Consider the following 25,075-nt stretch of genomic DNA (forward strand, 5'->3'; position numbering starts at 1 on the left):
ACGCCAAGCACCCAGCGCTAAATCGGTGGCCACCTTGGAGAGATGGACGCGTTCAGCGAGGGGGCCTTGAATGCCAGGGCACTGGGAGGACTTGACAGGTCATAGGCGGGCGAGGGCTGAGGCGGGAGCTGGGCTCGGGGAGGCTGGATGGAGCTGGTGGCTTCCAATCAATCCGGTCACCAAACTTGTCTGTCTCTAGTTAACCTTCCCTCCAGCCCCGCCCCACAGGACAAGCCCGCCACGGACACAGGTGTCCAGTCCCAGCCCCGGGGATTCCCACGTCAATTGGGCTGCTGAGGTCAGAATTCCCGCCTCGTCAGGGAATCCCCTTCCCAATCACAGGCACTCAGAAACACAAAGCACGTACTGCGTGCAGGCCCTGCACCAGAGCAGACACACGTTAGTCCATCTGATCCTCACATCACCCTGTCACAGCTGGTCCCGGCACTGTCATCTCCATTCCACAACTGGGGAAACTAAGGCTCAGAGCAATCATTTTCCCACAGACACAGCAAACAAGTGCCAGAGCCAGGATTCAAACCCAGAACCAAGTGGCTCCCAAGGCCTTGCTATTTCCACTCCCCTTATGCCATGACCATCCATTGAGCACCCCGATATGCCAATCCTGGGAGCTGGAGGTTCCCTGCACGATCCCAGGACCCCAGATCCAAGTGGAGATCCCTCAGTCAGAGCTGGAAGCCAGAGAGTCAGGATCACATGCCCCAGCAACACGCCACCCTAAACCTGGGGAAAGACTTCAGCCCAGCTGGTGCACACGCGGTGGGAGTCAGACGCCACAAATCACCCAGAAGCCAGAAGGCTGGGCTCACACTTCACGGTGCTGGGTGACCGTGCCCCAGCCCTCGGCCTCTCTGAGCCTCAGTTCCTCTTCTACGTCATAAAACAAAAGTTCTGCCCACCCATGATGGCGCAAGGGATGGAATGGGTCACCCTGCTATGACCTGGCTGGGGAGGGCGCACCGTGAGGACATCGACATCAGAGTAAAAGTCAAGGCCGCAGATTTGGACAAAGCAGCCCAAGAGAAGATAATCAGACCTTGACGGGGGAGGCCGAGCTTCCCTCCCCAGCACTGGCGTCTGCCCGTCCTGGCCTCGCAGCCCAGCGGGTCTGAGGACCCAAAGGACCCATTCCCACAGTCTCTCAACAGCATCTCCACCCCACACGGGCATCAGAGAGGACTCAGCTGGCCCGCCCCCGGAAGACTTCCCAGCCAGGATTCCTGTCACAGAGCCTCTGGGAGGGAAGAGCCCTCACCGTACAGACCAGGAAACTGAGGACCAAAGCAGGAAGACAGTGGCCCAGATCATCCAGCTTCTCCTCCCCTCTGGCTTCACTTCATTGTAGAACTTCTCTGGGTAGTTCCAAGGGGAGGAGAGGGACTGGGGTCCATGTTGGGGGGAACGTTATGTGCTCAAGTCTCACAGCAAGGACAGGGGAAATGGGGGTTCCGGCTTCCAGCACTGGGATATTCCCCAGTCATCTACCCCACCTGGCTGTCCTGTGGGAAGGGCAGGCTGGCTGGGTGGGGAGAGCCCTGGATCAAAAGACAAGCAATGTGCATTTCTCGCCCAGCTTAGATAATATGCCCTGGGTCTTTCTGGCCTCAGTCTCCCATGTGTGAAAACAGCAGGTCAGAATACATCAGGAATGACAAACTCACAGCCCTCATACAACACTCCCTAATCCTCTGCCCGTGGCAGACATTACTAGTCTATCACATCACTCTTTCCCATGAAGCCAAGACTGGGCCTCAGAGTGTCTCAACACAGCAATCCAGGTCTGGGGGATATGAGCCCTGGGCCATCCCTAGACCGGGTAATGTCTGAGCCCCCACGAGGGAGGGGAAGGGAGAAAGAGGTAACATTTCCTGAGCATCCGGTAGATTCAAGCTGCTGAGAGACATCAGCTGATTTTATCCTCACAATGAGGTATGCAGAGGCTCAGGTTCAGAGGGGCTTAGTGCTCTGCCTTTGGACACACAGCTGGCAACGGGACCTTGAACACAGGGGAGCCGTCTATTGGGGCACCTTCCCCAGAAACAGGGACACAGAGCCAGCCAGCATGAGGGCCTGAGGAACAGCTTCACCCCATCCTCCCCTTGGCCCTACGAGGTGCAAGTCCTATGCCCATTTGACAGCTTCAGAAACCGAGTCACAGGAAGGGGGTGTCAGCCGCCAGAGAAGGAAGGACTCAAGTCCATGTCCGGTCCTTGCCCGCCCTATTTATCGAGTTAACGTGCGCTAAACGCTGTACTTCAGTACTCTCGGGACATCCTGGGAGTCGTGACTCATATTATCCCACTTCATAGATGAGGAAACTGAGGCGCCCCAGGGGAAGTGCTCCCCCAGGGGCTCAAGTGGAAACCTGAGCAGTTCACCATGGAGATAAGGGGGTAGGAGCAGTGGAGGGGAAGTAAAGGGCTGCGGGAACCCAATGGAAGATAGAGGCGCGGGGGCCACATGACCGAGGCAGGAATGAGGCTCCGGCAAGAGGCCCAGAGCAGGGGGGAGGCCCTTTGAAGGGGCTCTAAGGCCTGCAGGGACACGAGCCCTGCAGAGCCCTCCAGCCTAGGTTCACCTTGTCACTCAGCAACCAGGAGACCCTAGGCAAGTGGCTTCTCCTCTCTGGGTCTTAGTGTTCACATCTGGAAAATGGACCAATCTCACCTAAGGCAGGCTTCCAAAAGCTGGGCTAAGCTAGACCACAGGGCTCTCCCCAGTGCAGCCTCCTCGCACAGAGAGGGCAGAGCAGGACTCACATCGCCCAGCACGTGGACGCCTTGCTGCCAGCATCCTTTCCTAGGCCAGTCCTGCCCAGAGCAGCCCCTTCAGGCTCAGTGAGATCACCCACTCAAAGCCTTCACCACACAGCTGGTGAGGCCAGACCCATGGGGCCGACCGACCTGCCCAGTGCAGCACCACACAAGGCAGGCCCCATTTCCTGAGGACCTACTGGTGCCAGGCACTGGGCATACAGCCCTGCTTCAGCCCTCACCTGACAGGGAAATATCGTCCCCATTTTCAAGACAAGGAAACTAAGTCTCAGAAAGATACAGGGAATGACCCAAAGACACACAAGTGGAGACGGTCAGAACGTGAACCTAGACCTGTCTGACTCGTGAGCCCTGACGGTACTTTGGTCTCCAGCTGACCGCCTCCCCCCGCCCCCACCACTCCCCACCTCACTCCCAGCCTCCAGCCACCCTGCATTGCACTTCCCCAACCCCGGGCTCTCACCCTCTCCTGCCTTCCTGCCAGTGAACTCCTATTCTACTTTCAAAGCCCAGCCTTAAATGCCCTTCCTCTTGACACCTGATCTAGGCCCCTGCAGAATACTTGGAGTCCAGCCCACAGATCTATTTCCACCAGATGTGTTGGACAGCTCTGTACTCAAGCCTCCAGCATGGGGCTGTTCACAGAGCAGACACTAATCAGCCCCTTGTGTGAAGATGAAGGCCAAACTCCTCCCCAAGGCCCACACAGCCCACAGGGTCCAGCCCTGCTGTGAACACCCCTCATTTCACCTGTCACCCCCTCCCCCTAATTCTCTGTGCTCCAGATTCACAGGCTTTCCCATTGTTCCTCCACAACAGCACACACTCCCCACCTCAGGGCCTTTGCACATGCCATCCCCTCTGCCTGGTAAGCCCTGCCCCTAGCTCCATGCCTGGCCAACTCCCACGTGCTTCCTTCAAGATTCCTCTGCACCCCACGCCTCTCCCTCTGAGCCCTTATCACATCTGTGATTATATATTCATTTATTTGGCAACTTGTTTGCTACTTGGCTCACCCTCTAGACTCAAATTTCTGGAAGGCCAGGGACGTTCACCATTCCTCTGCAAGGACCCACCCAGGCTGACCACTCCCCACAACCCCAGGGAAGTGTCTGAACAGAAGGGAAGAGAGAGCACTCTCGTCCCTCCTTTGTTGAGCAAACTGCTGCCCCCCCTCAGCACCACCTCCTGGAAGCCTCCGGATGCCTCCCCACAGCTCCCACTGCTCACCCCATCACCACACTGCTGGCCTGAGTTCAAAGCTCCTAGGACACAGTAAGTGCTCAATACAAGGTCACGGAGGCTTGTATTTAGGCAGGTTTGGGGAAATGGGGTCAATTGAGGACCAGGGGGTTGGGGGGTCTGTCGGCATGTCACTGAGCCATCTCCTCCCTGGATCCTGGGGCTTGGAGGAGCCAGACAACCCCTGGCCCCCCAGGTCACCATCAGGGAAGAAGCAAAAGCAGAAACTGGCTGTGAGCTGGGGATAATTCATGCTCCAGGAAGAGGCTAGGGGAGAGGAGGAGAGAGCTGGGGGGCCTTCCTGGAAGAGGTGGGCCTTAAACTAAATCTTAAAGAACAAGAGCAGATAAGCAGCTCCTACATGAGAGGACACTCCGGCAGGGACACCTTCAGGAGCAAAGGCCCAGGGGCCACACAGGAGGGCCTGGGCAAGCAGTCAGCTGAGAGAGGTGACACACTGTAAATCACTTCCTTGGGTGGAAAGACCACATCACCATCTCACCAAATGGGCCTCGTGGCTCCACGCGATCACTCATCGGGGTAGTCTTTTCCGACACTGCCGTGTGCCTGGTCCTGTCCTGAGAAACGCCTGCTCCTCCATCACCCCTGGAAGGGGTCGAGGGCAGCCAGACGGGGGGCTCCAAGGTCCAGGTTCTGATTCCAGCTTCAAACTGTGTGGCCTTGGGGCAGTCACTTCACCTCTCTGTGCCTCAGTTTCTCCATCAGCAAAATGAGGATAAACAAGAGCCCCTACCTCAGAGGAGGCGCTCAGTAGAGGTCAGCAGCTGTCATTACCACGGGCCCATTTTACACTTAACGAAAGGAAGGCCAGAGGGAACAGTGAGCTGCCTGAGCTCACACAGCTGCTGGGTGGCAGGCCTGTGCCAGCGTGGTCTCTTTCTCAAGGGGTTATTCTTTCTCAAGAGGCGGCTTTTCAGGCACAAATCCACCCTCTCATGGAGATGAGCCCCACTAGGCCAGCAACCTCGCCTCCACCCGTTCAGGCAATTCATCCAGGGAAGCGCTCATTTATTGAGCACCTACTACATACCAAGCCAAAACACACAGATTCCTCCCCTGAGGATTCCCATTCCACATATGCAGACTCAGAGGGCAGTCCCTTGGCCCAGGTCGCCCAGTGAGACGAGAAGCCTAGGTGTCCTGTCTCCCCAGCCAGAGGGCTGAGAAGAGGGTCAGCTACACAGCCAGCCTGGCCCACTGAAACCAAGTCTGACCTCAACTGCACTGTGGCTGGGCCTGGCCTCCCCCCAGGGGACACAGGGACCACTGCCCCCATTGTACAGAGTCCCTGAGGCTCTCACCCAGGCCCACACACACATGGTCTGTCCACTCTTAAGTCAGCCTGGAGACCCCAGAGGCTGAACTGGTACCCCACAGGTGAGCCCTTTCTCTTCATGCCCATCCTTCCACCAGCCCAGTAATCCCAGCCAGGCCCACCTGCCACTGATGAGAACCTCCAGCTCAGAGAGAGCAGGCAGTTGTCCGAGGACACACAGCACGGCAAGTGGTGGTCCTGTTGAGATTCAAACCCACTGCAACCCCAGCCCAGGCAGGCAGATGGACCGGTCTTGGTGGTGAGGGCCCAAAACTTTTGCCAACTTCTGAGCAGGCAGGCGGCTGGGTCTGCCCAGAAGCGAGGCTGGGGGCTGTAGGCAGCGGGGACCATGCAGCGCCTGGCCCAGTCCCTTCCAGGCCGGCGGCACCAGGCCCTAGTCGAAGCCCCACGAGGACAGGGTGGGCCTGGTGCCTGGCCGGGCGCCCCCAGCCAGGTACCCCCAGGCCCACCCTGTCGGCCCCCCTCCACCTCCCATGCCGGGCCGGGGGCGCCAGGCCGCGCAGCCGCGGCCAGAGGCGGCGCCGACCGGCTCAGATATCAGATTTGGCCTAGTGCTGGCCGGGGGCTCGGGCCCGGCTCGCTGCTTCTCAGGGGGCTCGCAGCGGGAGGGTGAGCCGGAGGGGGTCCCCGCGCCGACAGACCCCTGCGCCCCCGCCCAGCCCCCTCCTCCCGCGGCATCACAACAAAAGGCCGCGCCGGGCACGTCCCCGTGCGCCCGCCCAGCGCTCCGGGCTCGCGGCTCGGCCGGGGGTGCGGGTCGGAGGGTGCACGGAGCCCCCGCGGCCCGGCGATCCGAGGCCGGGGGGGGGCCCGCGCGGGGGCTCCCCCAGGCCGGCGGGGACTCGGCGCCCGCGGAGGGGCGGGGGGCGCTCACCTGGGCCGACGGGCGGGCGGGCGCACCGGCAGACAGACGCACGGGAGGGCGGCCCGCCGGACGGCCAGGGGGTCTGGCAGACGGCGGCCTGGCCGCTCCGGCTCCCAGGCCGGAATGGATTCCGGGCCGGGAGAGACAGATCGAGAGAGAAAGGGAGGAGGAGGAGGAGGCGGCGGCCCGGGGAGGGGAAGAGGAGGGAGGGAGAGCGCGCGCGCCGGGAGGAGGGGCACGGCAGGCCTCCGGGAGGAGGAGGAAGGAGGAAGCGCGCGGGGACGAATTCCCCGCCGGTGACCGCGAGGAGACCGGTGTGCGGGCCCCCCCCACACTCGAGCCAGCGTCCGGGCGGGGCGGGGGATGGGGTGCGGAGGCTTGGGGCACAGAAACCCCGCCCCGTGAGAGCACCCCACCCTGCGGACCCCCCATCCGCCCTCAAACCAAAATGCCCTTCCTAACTCCCCCCAACCCACCTACCCTATCTACCCCAAATCCACCTCTCCTGCAATTAGTAGTAATAATAATAATAATACCAGCACTAATGGAGCGCTCACTCCTTGCCAGGCGCCATGCTAAGTGGCTCAGGTCGACTTTTAAGATCTATTCCAAACAAGCAGCTGGGCTGGCCAGATGGTTATCTCCATTTTACAGATTGGGAAACTGAGGCACAGAGAAAGGGGTTACCTACAAGAAACAGGCTTTGGACTCTGGCCTTGACCTGAGTTTCCCAAAGTGGGGACTGGGGCGGGAGGGACCGTGTGGAGAGGAGCAATATTTATTTTAATAAGATATGTGTTCATTTCAATGTGTATAAAACACATAACTAAGGCCGCCCATTAGAAGTCATGGATATTCTCGCCTCAGAGGGGACTGCAGCAGGTATTCGGTGACAATTACACTTCCAAGTATATAAATAAAGAGGCGAAGCACATCTGGACGCGGGGGCGAGGGAGTATAGCAGAGAAAGGGGACGACCTGGAGGAAACGCTGCTGTAGGCCACAAAGCCTCCTCCACCACTGTCTGACCCCACCTTACTCCACCACCTCCAGGCCCAGGCTCCGGGGCTGCCCTGTTGGGGGCGGGCACCCCATCCTTGGCTTTTCACCTGTCCTCCTGGAATTATGGCACAGGGGAAGGTGGGCCTGAATCCAGCTTTAAATACCACCACCTGCCTCCACTTTCCTTCTCTGAAATTCTTCCATTTCACAGATGGGAAACTGAGGCACAACCAGGCCAAATGGCACAAGGCTGGGCTTCTCCTCCTGAGAGGAGCTGGGAGGGGAACCCTAGAATGTGGGAGGCAAAGGCTCAGGGTACAATACAGCGTGCAGGAGTCCAGGAGTGAGCACGGCCTTGAGCCGGACTGATCTGGTTCTAATCTAGGCCAGCTGCCCCCCTGCTGCACCTCGTACGAGTCCATCAATTTCCCCAGCCCAGTCCCCTTGCCTATGAAACAGAGTGAACAAGCCACAGAGGACTCCTGGGAAGGTTAAACCCGACAAGTGTGAGGGTGGCTGAGGTTGTGCCCAACAAATGGTAGCTCTTAAGGTTGGTAAACTGAGCCGGAGGGAGAAGGGGCAGCTTGAAGCCCCACAGCAAGTCAGCGGCAGAGCCAGCACCAGAAGCCAGCCTGGGCCGGGGAAATGGCTGCACTTGTTGGCAAGGCTGGCTTAAAGATTAACCATGGCTTCCCAGGCTGGAGGAGCGGATTTCTCAGCCCTCACTCACTCCTCAGACATGTCTGAAGGCCTTTCCTGGCCACACCGGGCCGGGTGGGCTGCTCACCCAGGGGTGTGCTGGGGCTGGCTGTTACCACTTGCAAGAGCAGACTGTGTTCATCTCTCCTCAACTCTCGGATCAATGATGTCACTTTGATAACTTGACATCAGCCACTGTAGGAGTATTTACACCTTGGAAATCAGCAAACACTACAAATCAAGGCTTTTTTTCCTTCCAAAGAGCAGGCTTTTAAATATTTACCAGCACATCACCAGATTCATCCCCAGGAGTTCAACTGAAAGTTCTGGGCCACGTCTAGAGCTGGGATGACAAAGAGCTTAAAAGCACAGACTTTGGACCCACAGACCTGGGTTAAGTCCCATCTCTGCCACTTCATGGATATGTGACCTTGAGCATGCCATTTCTCTGAGCCTCGGCCTGCCAACCTGCAAAATGGGCTAAAGACAGCACTTCCGTCAGAGGGCTCCCATGAGGATGCAATGAGGTGCTGCCAGCTCAGCACGTGTGGGCCTCACTATCTGTACCCTACACATTCTCTTGGAGGAGCAGGGACGACGGGGACAAGTCTTGGCTCTGGAAGGTGCAGCCTTCCACCTGGAGCCACCACTGGCTTCGAGGGCTTGGCTTAGCCGCTGAGGTTCTCAGTGAGCACTTCAGGGAGACGTGGCCAGCACGATGGTTGGGAACGTTTGTTATTTTCAGCCACCCCTCTGGGCCATTGCTCAGGCTGTAACTCCCACCGTATCTCTAGCTTCCCAACCTTCTGTGGCCATCAGGTTCCTCAGTAAATTCCACCACCTCCAGGACATGCTTCCTGACAAACTCCTGATGAGGCACACCCCAAGTCCCTTCAGGGTGTGTCAGTCCCCACCCTTAGGGCAGGGACTGTGGCCTGGCCCGTGCCCAGCACAGAGCAGACACTGCCCAGTCGGCTGGGGAGAACACACTGATTAGGAATCCACATACAAGAGTTCAAGTTCCAACTCTTCCGTTCATTGACCCTGCCCTCTCTGAGCCTCAATTTACTCATCAATAAAGTGGGGCCACAACCCCACCAACCTCCAGGATGATGTCGATGCGAGAGTTGCTGGTCTGGCCCGGTGGGTAAGTAAGTGACTCTGTGCATTATTTTGCTTAAAACATTGTTTGTTAGTAAAATAGCAACTCATTGCTTAATGCCTGCAAATCATTCGTCGTCGTTAATGGAAGCAACTTATTGACCACCGACGGTATACACAGCCCTGTCTCAGGCCTGGAAGACCGAGAAGCACAATTTCCCAACCCAAAGCACCCACAGGTGACAGATGTTATTGATGTCAACATTGCTGAGATGGTGAGCACTGGTTGTACACAGATGTCTGTCTCCAGAAACCTCTTCTTCCCTCCTTCCCCCCACCTGGGTCAAAGCCACAACTAAGGGCAGGATGGAGCATGTGGGGTGAGGCCTGGCCCCTCAAGACTGGCAGCAGACCCACAGGTGAAAGCTTTCCCATGAACTAGGATCAGAGGCACTGCCCGCACCGCACCCCTGGGCCCTGGTGGCTCTGGCTCGATGGTGGCCTATTTGCTAACCCCACCCTGAGCCCAGCTCACCTTGGAGGAGCTGGACCCATCACAGGCACCCAGCGGGAAATTCCAGACCAGCTCTGTCATTCACCAGATGGTTTGCTGTGAGTTGTCTATTCGAAGCCACAGAATGATCTGGACTTCGGGCTACAGGATGAGGTGGAAGAGGGGGCAGGCTCCAGCTTGAGGCTGTGGAATGGGCTTGGCACCTCCCGTGGCACTGCACTTTACAGTTTACACAGAGACGTCCAGTTCCTCAGTGCATCAGCCCGATCTGGCCCTTGCCAGCTGCTCAGGCCTGTCTTGCAGGCCCTGGTCCCCTTCCCTCCTTGTCAAGCCCGCATCCTTGCTGTCCCTCCGTCACAGCAGCTCATTCCCGCCCAGAGGCCTCTGCACTTGCTGGTCCCTCTGCGTGGATGCTGTCTACCCCACAGCCCCTGGCTAAGCCTTACTCTTCCTTTCTCGGGTCAGTCAGTATTTACTGAGCATCTACTATGTGCTAGGGTCTGGGCTAGGTGGTTAGGGGGACAGCAGTGAACAAACCAGGTCTGGTCTCTGCCTTAGAATTGCTCGCAGCCTGGAGGAGCAGGGAAGTGTGACCAGTGTGCTAGGCAGAGTGATGGGGCCAGCACCGGGGACTGGAGGGGCCCTAATTCACTATGTGTGTTGGAGAAAGGGGCTGGTGAAGGAAGGAGGTCGTCTACGGAGAGTGTAGAAGCCTACGGGGATGCTGGCAGGTGAAAATGGGACAGAGAGGGTATTCCAGGCAGAGGGAACAGCATGACCAAAGACACAGAGGCCTAAAATACTGCTGGGTTTGGAACTTGGACCAGTGCGGTGCTAATGGAGCACAGCATGATGGGCGGGCTGGTGTGGGGGGAATGAGGTGGGAAGGGTGGCTGGGGTGAGCCCTGAAGATCCCTGAATGCCAGGTTTGGCTTCTGTCCTGGAGGCAGTGGGGAGCCACGGAGCGTTGTGAGCAGAAAAGGGCCTGGGGATCTGTGCTGTCACTGGGTGGAGACAGGTGGGGCCAGGGAGGAGCAGTGTGGAGGCCTCTGCACTGACGGCAGCCCCGGCCGAGGACCAGCCGAGGCGGCGCCCCAGCTTACACTGGCGAGTGTGTGTGGGCACGTACCTATGTTCCAGGGAGCGAGGCCGAGCTGGCCCGGAGGCCGAAGACACAGGGCACTAGACGTGCGTTCCCTGGCCCCACAAGAGTCAGGAGGGGCTGGCAGCAGGTGAGCATGTTTCCTTCAGAGGCAGGTTCCTCCAGCATCCGCCCTCCAGGGAAGGGATGGAGACCGTGGGCACCCGAGCGGGTGGAGTCCAGGTGTGACCTGCAAATGGCAGGGTCAAGCGCGAGTACTGGCCCACACGGCCAAAATCCTCAAGGCCTCCCCTTCTGAATTGCACAGCCAGTTCACAGATGGGAAGCCTGAGGCTTGAGTGCTTCTCTGCCCACTTCAGAATCTAGAGACAAAACAGGGGATGTCACAGGCATGTGATCTGCCCGCATGAAAGTAGGGGAGACACCCGGCCCCGCCAGGCTCACGTGACGGCCGAGCGCCATGAAACTCAGCCATTCATCACGTCACTCCCCTCAGGCCACAGTAGAGGCCCAGAGACAGACTCCGCCAAGCTCACACAGAGGCAAAGCCAGCCCCCCTCCAGCCCAGGCCTCCTTCCGCCATGTCTCAGAATGTTTGTGAGAAAAGATAAAAGAGGCCAGGGCCCTTGATCTGCCTGGCCTGGCAGGAGGGCAGAGGGCAGGGCGGAAATCTGCAGCCAGAGCTGTGACCCCTCGGATCAGAGGGGGCTGGAAACCCACTGAGCAGAGAGGAGACAGGCTGCGACAGGAGCGCTTCAAAGAACAACTGTAAAAATAATCATCACAGCAACAGCTCACAGCCACCGCGTGCGGGGTTTCCTGGGCAGTGCCCTGTCCTGAAGGCTCTGTGTGTGGCGTCTAGTTTATTCTTCACAGCAGCACGAGGTGGGAGCTATTTTATCCCCATTGGACAGATGCGGAAACTGAGGCGAGGTGGGCAACATGACACAGTGATGGGGGGCAGGACCTCGAATCCAAACCCGGGCAGAATTCAGCCCCTCCTGAGCCTGGCACTCAGGCGCCGCGGTTCTGTCCTGCCCTGCCCCTCTGTGAGCCGTGGCCTTCACATATTTCACGTCCAAGGGAAAAGCAAGACCCACGGAGCCCAACCCGGCCCCTATCCCCACCCCTCCCCGAGCCTCGGCTTCTGCCTTGCCAGAATGTCTCCATCTCCCACATTTCCCAGGCCTGTCGGGAAGATGGAATGTGGCAATGCTTTGTGGGAGGACTTTGAGAAGTAGATACTAAAGAAGAAAAAATGCTAACACTATACCCACCCTCCAGGAGGGGAGCAGAACCACCCGCTCCTTAGGTGAGGGCTGCCACAGTGACCTCCTTCCAAAGAGGACGGCATGGGGCGGGGTGACTTCACAAAGTGGAGAGGCCTGACAGCCCTGCCTCAGCCAGGTGACCAAGGTCAACGTCAACAGTGGTAAGTCCTGGTGATGATGCGTCCCCTTGACGTGATGTGATGAGAATGGCACTTCACCTGCGCGGTCTTCCTCCCCAGAACCCATCATCCCGGTGTCATCGTGAGAAAAACATCAGACAAATTCCAGCAGAGAGATGTTCTACAGGATAGCTCACCAGCGCTGCTCAGAACTGTCAAGGTCAACAACAAGAAAAGTCTGAGAAACTGTCACAGCTAAGAGGAGCCTAAGGAGACATGAGGAAATGTACTGTGGCCTCCTGGATGGGATCCTGGATGTGAAAAGGGACATCCAGGAAGAAACAAAGAAACTCTGAATAAAGTATGGACTTAAGTTAATAATATAACCATATTGGTTCATTAGTTCTGACACATGTACCGTACTGATGTAAGATGGTGATAACAGGGGAAACTGGTTGTGGGGTGTATGCTGTGTTATGTTCTGGAGCAAAGGACAGATTTTAGGACAGGCAGGAGGCCAAGAGAGCTGTCTCTAAACATTTCCTTCTAAAGCTGGGGAAACTGAGGACCGGAGAATGGAAGTGACTTGCCCAAGGTCCTACTGCAAGTTTATGACAGCCTGGACCAGGATCAAAGTTTCTTGACATCACAAGAATTTATTAAATGCCTACTGTATACAAGGCACCAGCCTAGGTCCACATCATGGTAAAAGCAGGTGGAGAGGTTCAAAAGCTTGTCCATGGGTCAGCCCCTCCTCTGGGCCAGGTGTCCAAGGACACAGATCCTGCCCGCTGGGGGCTCTCAAGCCAGTAGGGGAAACAGATGCTGAAACACCCTGAGCAGGAGAGCCAGAGAGCCATGAGCTTCTGGGTCCAGAAGACCCAGTCCCACCATCTACAACCCATGTGACCCTGCTACGCGTCACTGTGCTGCCGGGTGAGATGGAGCTGGTGATGGTATGACTCTCGGTGATGCTGAGAGGATCCAGGGAGGTGTTGGGGCTGTGAGGCGTCTAGCGCAGCTCCTGGTGCACTGAGTGCTCAGTGAACAGTGATTCTCTTTATTTATTTTTAAGTGCAGCCTGAGTCTGGAGCTCAGAGAAGGAGCTATCTGTTAGTTTGCCCTGGTAGGGGTTTCTTGGGGAGCTTCCCAGACAAGGGACATTCACTTGGGTCTTGAAGGATGGGAAGGAGTTTGCCAGGCAGGGAGGATGTGGAAGCTACAGCCCTGGCTTCCAGAATTCACGATCTGGCCTGGCAGAGAAGGAGACGCGTCAGGCCCCTCTCCCAGGGCATCTGCACGAGACGGGACTTCCCCATTTCCTGGCCTTGATGCCTCCTTCCTGGCCTCCGTGGGCTTCGGGGTTCACCATTGCCTGAGCTGAGGGCAGAGACAGCAGGCGATGGGCAAGGGTGGGGCGGGCGCTGGAGCCGAGGAACTCCAAGACTCGTCTGGAAATGAAACCAAGCCCTGCCTCCCACTCACCGGCTGAGTGTCGCTTATACAACTTCCTCCTTCTGTTCCTGTTCAGGAATTACCCAGGCAGGGCTCTGTGGTGGTTGGGGGGTTGCCCCAAAGGCTGGGCCAGGAGCCTCCGTGGGTCTACTCTGGCCACTCAGACTCCCAGACCCTGTGTCTGGTCGGTCTTCTCATCGTCCTGTTCCCGCCCTCCTCATAGCCTCTCTCCTTCCCGCCTCCACACATCTCCCTACGCAGTACCCGCCACGGTGTCCTCTCTCTCTGCTTGTCCAAACCACACTCGCCCTCCTTGGCCTACCCCAGGCCCCTCCTGGAAGCTTCCACAGAGACCTCTCCCCGTCCTGGCCTATCCATTCACACCTCCTGCATGGCAGGCCCTGTGCTGGGGTTGGGGACAGATGTAGCAGTGACCAAGACTGGCACAGCCCCTGTCCTTTGGAGCCTGGGCCTCTAACCTCTATGTCCTGTGCATCCCGCCTGCTTTGTCCACGCCCTGGGTGGGGAATCGGCAGCCAGGACCCCAGTCTGGTGCAGCCTCTGAGCAGTGTGGCCTTGGGCAAGTCCTTTCCCCTCTCTGGCCAGAGCTGTTCCCATAGCTGCTGAGGGAAGAGGTTCAATGACATGTCCAGGGAGGCTGAAGGGAATGGGCAGGAGGGGTGGTGAGGATTGCCCCCACCTCACCCTGCTGACCCCAGTATAAAGCTTCCCTCCCAGTGGAACTGGTAAGATGCATACACAGGGCTTCAATTCATCAGAATTTCTGGGTGGAAATAAATACAGGGGGCAAAAGGGGAGAACACCATGGTTAAGAGCACTGTGGAGACCTGGCTTTGAATCGTACCTCGATAGCTGTGTGGCCTCGGGCAAGTCATTGGACCCCGCTCACCCTCCCTTCTCTCATTTGTAAACCGGGGGTAACTGTACCCACCTCACATGGCTGTCTAGTGATTAGCATGACACGCATATGGGGGATGCTCAGTAAATGGATATTACTGTTTACTATTATTATTATTATTATTTCTGGTGCAGCCAACCTAAGATTCCATTAATAGAGTGGTCAACTATGGCAGCCTTAGAATTAACAACGTAGATCTATACATTTTGCCATGGAAAGAGTTCATGCTATATTAGTAAATTAAAATGTTATAGTATTAACAACGTAATCCCATTTCCGTTAAAAAAAAAAAGTGGGCATAGGAAAAATAAAAGGGATAAACACTGCCATGTTTCTAGCACTCGTCCCAGGGATGGGGGGATCACAGATGAGCTTAATAATTTTTTCTTTTGTGCTTGTCTTTAAAGTTTTGTTTCTATTTTTAATTTTTTCTCTTTTATTTTATTTTATTTTATTTATTTTTCCCCCCAAAGCCACAGTAGACAGTTGTATGTCATAGCTGCACATCCTTCTAGTTGCTGTATGTGGGACGTGGCCTCAGCATGGCCAGAGAAGCGGTGCGTCGGTGCGCACCCGGGATCCGAACCCGGGCCGCCAGCAGCAGAGCACGCGCACTTAACCACTAAGCCATGGGGCCGGCCCAGTTTTCTTTCTATTTTTAAATGTGCTCATGTTACTGAGGCAATAGAAAGTAGTATAGATTATTTTAAAAGTGCCGTCACAGCTCCCTCTGATGACAGTGGGTCTTTGCTCCCCAATTGGTCTGGACACCCAATGCGAGGCCTGGTCCCAGAGCTCCACAGCTCAGGGCTCCTGGGAGCCAAAGCCCTCAAGGGTGAGCTGGTCGTGCACTTGACCTCTCCCCACCTGCTCTGGGCCGGCCCCTCAAGGTACATCTGCCTGGGATCCTGTAGCTCATCTTGCTTCTGGCCCCACCTGATGAGGCAGAGAGAAACTCCCAGGGGAAGTGCCCAGTTCTCCCCTGTGACGTTTTGGGAACCTGCTCTTCCCCTTCCTCTCGGCCTTGGCTCGCCCTGTTTATGTCCACAAACCCTCCCAGGGTGGGGCATAGGCAGGTAACCAGCGGGAGAGGGCTCCTCAGCCCTGGGCCTGAGTTTGGGGCCAAGGACACAGCCTGTGCCAGCCCAGGAGGAGCCCACAGTCCCGTGGCTTCGACGAGACTTTATCTTAGTCGAGTTTTCCCTAAGCAGAGCCTGAGACAAGTACCCACTTGGGAAGTGATCCCAGAAGGCACAGAGAGGGCACAGGAAGAGGCAGGGAAGGAGAGAAGCCAATATAAGGAGTGTTATCCGGGTGCCCGCAGTAGGTGACAGGAGCCCCATTCCTCTGAGACCTCAAATAACTTACAACATGCCTCCCAGACAAGTCCATCTGTCCTAAGGAAGGAGGCTGGAATCTTTCTCCCCCATTCCTGACCCCCTTTGGCTGCAGGATGTCCCCAGGGCTGTTAACTCCCTCACACTTGCTAACCAAGCCTGCTCCCTGCCTCCAAAGAGCCAGAGGGAGAAGATCCGAGAAGGGACCACCCACCCAGCTTCACCCCATCCCCCTCCCCAGCCTTGGCCTCTCTCCAGAGCTCTGGACCCATCTGACCATCATCCTCCAGATCTTTCCCTAGTATAGCCCCGCCTCAACCTCCATCCCAGTATCCCGAATATTCTACTTATCCCAAGCAGAACACATCCTCTGTTCCCTGAAACTGGCCCCCTGCTGCTCTATCCTCTCAGGCACTTCAGCCAGAAACTGGGCATCCCCAGCCTCCCCTACACCCCCACACCCAAGACCTACTGCCTCTACCACCCCAACTGCCCCCCCGTTGTCCCCTCCCCCATCCTCAAGTGGGGCCCAGCTCATCCAGACACCATCCTTGCCTCCTCACCGTCTCCTGGCCTCCGGTCTCCGCCTCCCCGATTCATCCTCTGACAGCCCTTGTCTTCCTCTTTCCAAAAGACAACTCTGGTCCTTCAGTGGCTCCCTGGTGGCCTCAGGCCAAACCCACACACAGAAGGCCACCGAGGGCCCTGCCAGCCTCTCCAGTCCCATGTGCATCTTCCCCCAGGGCTGAAGTGCTGGTCACTCCCCACCTGGGCCCCTGTCTCACCTCCGGGCCTTTGCTCCTGCCTCCCTCCTCTCAAGATGTCCTTCTCCCTGTCTGTCCTCCCTCCTTAACTCCTGTTGATTCTCTGACCCTCCAGCCTGGGCCAAAGCTTCGTGGACCCCGTGTGCGCTTCTCACAGGGAATGCTCATTTTAACCCATCCATTCCCACCCCCCACAGCCCACAGGCCAAGAGCTCCAGGGGATGTAGTTCGGGCCTGGGTCATCCTTGTGCCCCAGCACCACCCAGACCAGGGCTTGACACTGAACAGGCCTCATGCTTGTCAGGACAGGAATCTAATCTCAGGCCTGGATTCCCCAGGTCCTCTGGAGCAGTGCCAGGCCCGTCGCAGCCCCTGCCTGAGGCTAGCACGTTAGCTCAGGCTTCCCGACCAGGAACAGAGCCAGCCACCCCGCCCCAGGTCACGCCCTGAGTCTGGTCTCACCTTCTCCCCACACCCCTGCCAGCTCAGGGAGGGACTCAGGGGGTGGGGATCCCAGGAAGAGCCAGGAAGGATCCCAGCCCCTGCTGGCCCAGGCCTCAGCCCCTTGGGGTCACAGTCCCTGGCCGAGACCTCTCCCATCCAATGGCTGGATCTGGGGGAGGCCCAGAGCTGACAGAAGTCTCCTCCCCACAACTCGAATTTGAACCAGGCCTCTTGCCACTTGTGGTCTGTGCCCAACTTCCCACCACAGCCACCTCCCAATAATTACACATATTTAATCATCCAATAGTTAAATTAGCTCCCTGGGCCTTGAGCTAGCTCCCCTGTGGGCTTCTCATTCCTGGAGGTGCCGGCATTTGTGTTTCCAGGGCCCGTGGGGCAGGGCCGTATGACTCCATGCAACTCAGCAAACACTTGTGGAGAGCTCTCTGTGTGAACAGGAGGAAACATACCCCAAGAAGTAAACAGCAGGTGAAAGGGCCAGCCTACGCAGCCTCCCCTCCCCACTACACCTTAGGCCAGGGCGAGGAGGAGTTGTCTCTTCCCAGCCAGGCCCCTCTACCTGCCAGGCACCAGAAACTCATGGCCCAGAGAGGGTGAGAAACTTCCTTAAGGCCACAGAGCCCAGGACTGGAGATCCGGTTGGGGCCTTGGGAGTTGATGAAACATTTGCTGTCTGGTGGGTGCACCCTGATAAAATACACACAGCTCCTGCCCTCGTGAAGTTCACAGGTTCGTGTGAGAGGTGGCTGATAAACCGGAGGACAGACTCATTGATGCAGAAACGCAGAATGTGTGACAGTGCTAGGATGGGAGTAAGTGGGGGACAGGATGGGGGGGCACTGAGGACAGGAGGTCAGGGAGGGCTTCTCAGAGGAGCTGAATTTTAGCTGCAGCTTGAGGAAGAAAAACAGTGGCCATACAAAGGTTTGGGGGAAGAGCGTTCAGTCCAAGGCCCAGAGGTGAGAGCTAGCGGAGCAGTGGGCGGGAGAAGAGCCGGGAGGGAGGTGGAGCCCCCCCGACCAGAGGTGAGGGGCATGAGCCTTGCTGAACGCCCTGGAGGCCTCTGTGACTGTTAAGCAAGGGGGGGCCACGTGATCCGATGTACATTTCTGAAAGATCCTCTGGCAGCTGCAGGGAGGGGGCTTAGGGGGGCTGGTGGAGGCAGAGAGTCCAGCAGGGAGGCTGGGAAGTCCTCTGGGAGGGGATAAAGTGGCTCAGCCCTGGCAGGGAAGATGGCGAGAAGAGCGTGATTCAGGTGCATTTAGAGGGAGCACCCCCGTCCTCGCTTGGATGGGGAGTGTGGGCGGACAGAGAGGGCGGAATTGAGGCTGATTCCCAGGCTTCGGGTTTGAGTGGATGGAGTTGCCATTTACTGAGATGGGGAAGCCTGGGTAGGAGCCCGCTGAGGGGAAAAAGTCAAGAGTTCAGTTTTGGCCAAATTATACTGGAGAAACCTATTAGGTATCCAAGGAGACGTTGAAAAAATTAATACTTTTGCCAACACTTATTGAACACACTCTGCATCAGGCGCTAAGTGCCTTGTGTGTATTAACTCCTTTAAGAATCCCTTCCTCCACCCCTTGGAAAAGGTACTATTATTATGCCCATTTCACTGACGAGGAAACTGAGGCTCAGAGTAGGCTATTATGTATAGAATGAGAAGAAAGCCAGGCAGAGCCCTAAGGAGCCCTCACGTCTCAAAGCCTGCAGGAAGAAGCCTCCAAAGGGGGGTCTGGGCTTCCCAAAAGGGAGTTCTCCTGGGTCAGATGTTGCCAGAAGGCCACGGGAGAGAAGACAGTGTCCAGGGGATTGAGACACAGAGCGGCTATAGCCGCTCACAGGCAGTGCGGCTGCAGGGGTGGCGGGGCGGGAGCTGGAGCGCAGGAGGTCCTAAGGGAGTGGGAGGAGGAGGTGGAAAGAGCAAGTGGTCTCACACTTTCCAGGAGCCAAGCCTGGCTGGTAGGGGCAGGAGAGAGACAGGGGCAGCTAAGAGGGACTGAGGATCCCAGGACGCTGCCCTGCCCATCTGGGCCCAGGGACTCCAGCGATGTGCCAAAGAGATGGACACTTCAGAATAATACTTTCCTTGTTGCTATCTTCCAGCCGGCAGGGTGCCTGAGTCTTTGTTAGCGCTGAAAGCTCTCTCCCGCTGCAGCAACTCTCCAGTGGCCTGAGGACCGGGCTCAGGGTCAGGGGAGAGAACAGTGACTCACTCCCACCTCTCTCAGCTCGGGGTGTTCCACACGGACTGGGCCCTGGTCAGAGCTGAGAGGGCTGTAGGGCGCCACAACATTCCCTGAGGACTGCGGGCCTGTCGGAGATGAGGAGGGCGGAGGCCTCAAATGCCAGAACAAGGAGAGTCTCTCCTGGCCGCTGGACCAGGCACCCTCCAAGCTCACAAACTCGCATCAACGCTTCTCCCACCTCAGAAGTCCCTAGTGGGGAGACCAAGGCCTCAGCTGAGTCAGCCATTGCCCACAAGTGCATTCTGGGGATACTTGGGCCCAGAGTGGGGAAGGGGCTTGCCCAAGGTCTCATGCCACTTGGTCATCCTCTCCTTTCATCAGTGCCCCGGATGCTAATCTTCTGGCATTGTCACCTCCCCCCCAACTCCCCCACCCCTGCGCCGAGGGCTTCCCTGACTCTCCTCCAGGCTGGGTTAGGGCCCTCCCCTGCATTCCCAGAACCCCTCAGGCATGATATCACCAGGCTTGTCACAGATAGTATAATTATGTCTGTGTGTCCACCTGCTCCACAGACTGATGGTCAGGGCCACATCTGATCCACCTTAGTGTCCCCAGTACCCGGCTGAGGGTCTGGACAGAGCGGTCTGGACCCACCCAAGTGTGGGTGTGTTTGTTGAACGGATCTCAGCTGAACTGAACCGCTTGGGGCCTTGTGAAGGGCCACAGGCCTTGAGCCCTCTCTCGCCTGGGAGACAGACTGCCACGTTTCAGGTTCGGCATTTCCACCCAGCAGCCGTGTAGATGCAGAGGGCCCCTGAAGGGGAGGAAACCAGGAGGGGCATCAGGCTTCGCACCCTCGTTCTCCAGAGGAGGAAGCAGCAGCTTAGAGCAACGAAGGCACAATCTACGGGCCCACGGTCAGTGGGGTGAGTCATACTCAGATGGCCTTGGCCCTGCTCCACGGCTCCCCTTCCTTAAGTGATGAAGCCTCGGTTTCCTCATCTGCAAAACGGGGTTAGACCCAGCAGTCTCTGAAGGCTCAGCCGCCGTCCAGTTCTGTGAACTCACAGGCCCCAGGCCCCGAGGTGGGGGAGGAGAGATCATTCGAGAGGCTGTTTATCATCTGGTTGTACCCCGCTTGAGCTCTTGGAGCAGAACATTCCCTAGAAGCAGGGTGATTCATTCGCAGCACCATTTGCCAGTTCCAGAGAAAAGGCAGACCGTGGAATACATTCTGCGACTTTGAAAGAGGAGACAAAGAAATGTTAAGATGAAGTTTCTCTTTAGCGGACAGAAGCTGAAGGAGCTGGGACATAGGTATTTTTCCTCCCAGAGAGCCAAGCTTTTAGGGGAGGAAATTATCATGGCTGGAGCCCAATTCTCCCAAAACACAAGGTGGTGCTCTCTAAGAACATGAAGACAACACTGCTTTCTAAACAACTTGAGGGCTGAACCTGACAATAGCCACTCTCATGTTGACTGATGGGATGTGAGTTAAAACCAGTTAGATTGGCTGCTTTTGTTTTTCTTGACATTAATCCCCATCAGAACTCTATCAAGGGGAGGATGAGAAACTCATACTTGCTCCTCTTAAATTAAGCAGAGGGAAGCCTGCCGAAAGTGTTGGAGGGTTCGGACATCTGGCGAGCCAAGAAGACATGGAGAGAGGTAACAAGCGAGTCTGGTGGGGTCTTGGGGGCAGCATGGTTTAACTGCAGGAGAGTGAATGGTGAACCTCCACAACTCACAGAAAATCCTCCTGGAACTACTCTTGCAGTACAAAGACAGAGGAAAGATCAGTCTCTCATTTTGAAGTCTTCTGTAACATGAATGTTATACTCAACTCTTTAAAAATTGTACTTTCAGCTCCCAACCCCTAGCTGGGCACTAGTAGGAGTGAGCTTGACTTCTTTGCCCAGATGACGATGTATGATACAAGAAGAAAGCTCCGGAGATCTGGGTTCTAGTTCGATTCTGATTCCAAAGGGCTAAGTGGCATTGAGCATGTCTCCAGCCCTCTCTGAGACTCAGTTTCCCCATCTGTAAAATCTTAGGGAAGAGAATGGGTTGAGGGAGAAGAGGGGACCCTTGAGGCATGAGTTTTGGAGTCATACTGCCTGGGTTCTAATCTCATTTTCCTAGCTGTGTGTCCTCAGGCAAGTTGCTTAACCTTTCTGAGCCTCAGTTTTCTCATCTGTAAAGCAGAGACAATAACATCTATCTCATGGAATTTGCTGACGTTAAATGACATAATGTATACAAAGCACATAGCTTAGTGCCTGGCCCGTAGGAAAATTTTTTATTATATAAATTTTTCTCTATTTTTTATGTAATTTACACATAGTGAAATGTTCCGATCTTAAGCAATTTTGATGGATATCAATATCTGCATATCAAGATACAGAACATTTCAATCGCCCCAGAAAGTTTTCTCATGCCCCTTCCTAGTCAATCCTTCTCCCAGGAACAACCACTGATCTGATTCCTATCACCCCGGGTTAGTTTTGTCTGTTTTAGAACTCTGTATGAATAGAACCAGACAGTGTATAGGTATTTGTGTGCGTGTGGGTATGTTTGTCTTTTTTCACTCAACATGATCGTTTTGAGATTGATTCATATTATTGTATGTAAGAGTAGATTGTTTCTCTATAGTGTGTGCTATTTCATCGTATAAATACACTACAGTTTATCCCTTCTACTGTTGATGAGCATCTGGGCTATTTCCAGTTTTTGCCTATCAAGATTAAAGCCACTATGAACATTCTAGCTAGGAGTGGAACGCTGGGTCATAAGGAAGATGTACGCTGAGCTTATTAAAGAAACTCCAAAACAGTCTTCTGAAGTGGTTGTACCACTTCACACTCCCACCAGCAGCGGATGAGAGCTCCAGCCACTCCATACCCTCCCCAACATTTGCTGTGGTCAGCCTTGGTGATTTTAGTCATTCTGGGATCACTCAGTGGTTTTCATTTGCATTTCCCTGATGACTAATGAAGTCCTTTCATGTGCTTATTTAGAATGTTTTTTAAGGTAGTTCCTCTCCCCTTGCTGCCATGTAGCTTTCAATCTCCATGACTTGAAGGACTGTTGAATAAACGAGAAAGGGAAACACTGATGGCAAAATACACTAGAAATATAAAGAGCTCTGCAAAGACAAAAGCAAGCCTGAGCCCAGCCCTGGAACCCTCCCTTAACCTTGGGGGCTGAGGACGTGCTTGTCTTCCCAGGAAGCCAAGATCATGGCTGACTTGAGGTCAGAACGTTTTAACGATAAATTTGTCCCTGATTGAATGATCGTTTTCACTACTACCATTTATAAACTACCTACTATGCTCCAGGGACCTTATATACACACAATATGTCTAATTTTTACAGTAGCCCAGCAAGGTTGTTGTATGATCTCCATCTGGTGGACTCTGAAAATCAGAGACGTGAATTCTTTTGCACACCACACAGCGACATCTCCAGGGATCCAGATTCAAAACACAACTGTCTGGCTCCAAAATCTCATTCACCAAGTTGTCTCCTCCTCTCCCCCCAAAAAATACACACACACACACACACACACATACGTAATGGAACATTATTCAGCCATAAAAAGAAATGAAGTGCTGATACATGCTACAACGTGGATGAACCTCAGAAACATCATGCTAAGTGAAAGAAGCCAGACATAAAAGGTCACATATTGTATGATTCCATTCATACGAAATATCCAGAATGCGAAAATATATATCTATAGACAGACAGCAGATGGGTGGTTGCCGGGGGCTGGCGGGAAAGGGGAATGTGGAGAAACTGCTTAATGGGTATGAGGTTTTCTTTTGAGGTGAGAAAAATGGTTTGGAACTAGATGGAGGTGGTGGTTGCACACCATTGTAAATGTAATAAATGCCATTGAACCCTACACTTTAAAATGGGTAATTTTATGTTAAGTGAATTTGACATCAATAAGATTAAAAAAAAAAACCTCCACCCCCTAGAGTCTCTTCTTCATTGTCGAGCATAATTTTACCATTACTGATTTACTCCTTTGAGTAGTGAAGCCTCCAGTACCTGGAGCGGATCTGTTCTCCACCAGAGAACCTCTCCTTGAGAATTTCAGGGCAGAAAGGGAGGAAACAGCAGCATGATGCTGAGCGTGAGCACTGGAGTCGGGCTGCCTGAGTTTACTTCCAGGCACCTCCATCTCCTCGTCTGTAAAACAGCAATGATAATGCTACCAACCTCATGGGGTTGCCGTAAGGACGGAACAAAATCATGCATGTGAAGTGTCTGGGCACATGGAATGGACTCACCAGGCTGTATTGTTAGGGCAGGCCACCTTCTCCCACCATCATCCACGCCACAAATATTTATTGATCACCTACTCTGTGTGCCAGGCACTCTCCTAGGCCCTAGGGATTCATCTATATGCAAGTACAGCAATAACATTCCTTTCTTCTTGGAGCTCACCTTCCAACTGGGGTAAAAGATAATAGACAAAGTAAGTAAAATATGTAGTATGTTAGATGGTGGTATATGCTAGGGAGAAAAAATAAATGAGGGATGAGAAATAGGAAGTTTCGGGGAAAGGTTACAATTTTTAAAAAATTTTATTGAGGTCATATTGGCCTCATACATATTGTGTACATTTCAGGTGTACATTTTTATATTTCAGTTTCTACATAGACTGCAGCATGTCAAAAGGTTACAGCTTTAAAATCTTTTATTTTTTTTAATTTTTTTTTTTTGTGAGGAAGATCAGCCCTGAGCTAACATCCATGCTAATCCTCCTCTTTTTGCTGAGGAAGACCAGCTCTAAGCTAACATCTATTGCCAAGCCTCCTCCTTTTTTTTTTCCCCAAAGCCCCAGTAGATAGTTGTATGTCATAGTTGCACATCCTTCTAGTTGCTGTATGTGGGACGTGGCCTCAGCATGGCTGGAGAAGTGGTGTGTTGGTGCACGCCTGGGATCCGAACCCGGGCTGCCAGTAGCAGAGCGCGCGCACTTAACCGCTAAGCCACGGGGCCGGCCCGAAAGGTTACAATTTTAGATTGGGCGGCCAGAGAAGGCTTCCCTGAGTGATGACCTGAGGGAAGTGAGGTGTGTTCATTTCCTTCCGCTGCTGTAACAAGTTACCACAAACTTAGTGGCTTAAAACACAAATGTAGTATTTTAGAGTTCTTGAGGTCAGGAGTCCAAAATGCGACTCACTGGGCTAAGATCAAGGTGTTGGCAGAGCTGTGTTCCTTCTGGAGGCTCTAGGGGAGAATCCATCCCATCTTTTCCAGCTCGTAGAGGCTGCCCACATTCCTTGGCTCATGGCCCCACATTACTCCAATACTCTGCTTCTGTCATCACATCTCCTTCTCTTTGACTTTCCTGCCCCCTCTTTTCCTTATAAAGACCTTTGTGATTGCATTGGGCCCACCTGGATAATCCAGAATAATCTCCCCATCTCAAGATCCTTGATTTAATCACATCTACAAAGGCCCTTTCGCCATGTAAGGTAAAATAGTCACAGGTTCTGGGGATTAGGACATGGACATCTTTGTGGGGCCATTATTCTGTCTACCACATGAAGCATAGTATCTAGAAAAAATGGGAACAGCAAGTTCAAAGGCCCTGAGGCAGGGGTTGCCTGGCACGTTTGAGGAAAATGGAGGCCAGTGAGGATGCAGTAGAGTGGCCAGGGGGGGTGATCTCTCACGGGGTCGGAGAGGTGAAGAAGGTGGGGTGGCTCTTGCAGACCTTGTGGGTCCCAATGAGGACTTGGCCTTCACCTGAGTGAGATGAGAGCAGGTGCAAGATGTGATCTTGCAAGTTTTAACAGGATCCCTCTGGCTGCTATATCGAGGACAGACTATCCATGAGGAGGTTGCTGCCATCTCTAGGTGAG

The 25,075-nt window shown here is 54.9% G+C and overlaps 1 protein-coding gene across 3 annotated transcripts in view; it reads right to left on the minus strand.

The window, feature by feature from the left end:
• SRC (SRC proto-oncogene, non-receptor tyrosine kinase) overlaps positions 1-6,454 on the minus strand; it is a 53,198-nt gene extending 46,744 nt beyond the window's left edge. For 2 of the 3 annotated variants that reach the window (XM_087445290.1, XM_004430422.3), the window contains exon 1: positions 6,269-6,453. The gene's annotated coding sequence lies outside the window, so the exon portion shown is untranslated. Of the gene's footprint in view, positions 1-6,268 lie in introns of all 3 variants that reach the window. The other variant, XM_087445291.1, reaches the window with a different exon arrangement.
• Positions 6,455-25,075: the final 18,621 nt, after the last annotated feature.

This window comes from Ceratotherium simum, chromosome 21 (genome assembly GCF_057802395.1).
Source record: "Ceratotherium simum simum isolate JZ-2026a chromosome 21, ASM5780239v1, whole genome shotgun sequence".
NCBI lineage: Eukaryota > Metazoa > Chordata > Mammalia > Perissodactyla > Rhinocerotidae > Ceratotherium > Ceratotherium simum.